At 40.7% G+C, this 1237-nt stretch overlaps 1 non-coding gene across 1 annotated transcript; it reads right to left on the reverse strand.

Annotated features, from left to right (window-relative positions):
• Window positions 1-277: 277 nt before the first annotated feature.
• On the reverse strand, window positions 278-385 carry LOC127741008 (small nucleolar RNA R71). The gene has a single exon (XR_008001863.1). It is a non-coding gene; the product is annotated as a small nucleolar RNA R71 (small nucleolar RNA).
• Window positions 386-1237: the final 852 nt, after the last annotated feature.

Genomic DNA, 1237 nt, shown 5'->3' on the forward strand with positions numbered 1-1237 from the left:
AAAGCTTCAATTAGTTTCTCTACTGCAACAGAACTGCAAGTTTCATGGACTTCCATCAGAAGACCCTTATCAGTTCTTAACTGAGTTTTTGCAGATCTGTGATATTGTTAAGACCAATGAAGTTGATCCTGAAGTCTACAAGCTTATGCTTTTCCCTTTTGCTGTAAGAGACAGAGCTAGAACATGGTTGGACTCACAACCTAGATATAGCCTGGACTCTTGGGATAAGCTGGTCACGGCCTTCTTAGCCAAGTTCTTTCCTCATCAAAAGCTGAGCAAGCTTAGAGTGGATGTTCAGACCTTCAGACAAAAAGATGGTGAGTCCCTCTATGAAGCTTGGGAAAGATACAAGCAACTGACCAAAAAGTGTCCTTCTGACATGCTTTGAGAATGGACCACATTAGATATATTCTATGATGGTCTGTCTGAATTTTCCAAGATGTCACTGGATCACTCTGTAGGTGGATCCATTCACCTAAAGAAAACGCCTACGGAAGCTCAAGAACTTATTGAAATGGGTACAAATAACCAGTTCATGTATACCTCTGAGAGGAATCCTGTGAGTAATGGGACACCTCAAAAGAGAAAAGTTCTTGAAATTGATGTTCTGAATGCCATACTAGCTCAGAATAAAATATTGACCCAACAATTCAATATGATCTCTCAGAGTCTGAATGGATTGCAAAATGCATCCAACAGTACTAAAGAAGCATCTTCTGAAGAAGAAGCTTATGATCCTGAGAACCCTGCAATGGCAGAGGTGAATTACATGGGTGAAGCCTTTGGCAACACCTATAATCCTTCATGGAAAAATCATCCAAATTTTTCATGGAAGGATCAACAGAAGCAAGGCTTCAATAATAACAATAGTGGAAGAAACAGGTTTAGCAATAGCAAACCTTTCCCATTATCATCTCAGCAACAGACAGAGCACTTTGAGCAGAATCCTTCTAGCTTAGCAAACATAGTCTCTGATCTATCTAATGCTACTCTTAGTTTCATGACTGAAACAAGATCCTCCATTAGAAATTTAGACGCACAAGTAGGCCAGCTAAGTAAAAGGGTTACTGAAACTCCTCCTAGTACTCTCCCAAGCAATACAGAAGAGAATCCCAAAGGAGAGTACAAGGCCATTGATATAATCAACGTGGCCGAAACCTTAGAGCAGGAGGAGGACATGAATCCAATTGAGGAAGACCTCAGGGGATGTCCAATGGTCAGTACGGAATCCCCTAAT

The sequence above is a fragment of the Arachis duranensis genome, chromosome 7 (genome assembly GCF_000817695.3).
Source record: "Arachis duranensis cultivar V14167 chromosome 7, aradu.V14167.gnm2.J7QH, whole genome shotgun sequence".
In the NCBI taxonomy this organism is placed as follows: domain Eukaryota; kingdom Viridiplantae; phylum Streptophyta; class Magnoliopsida; order Fabales; family Fabaceae; genus Arachis; species Arachis duranensis.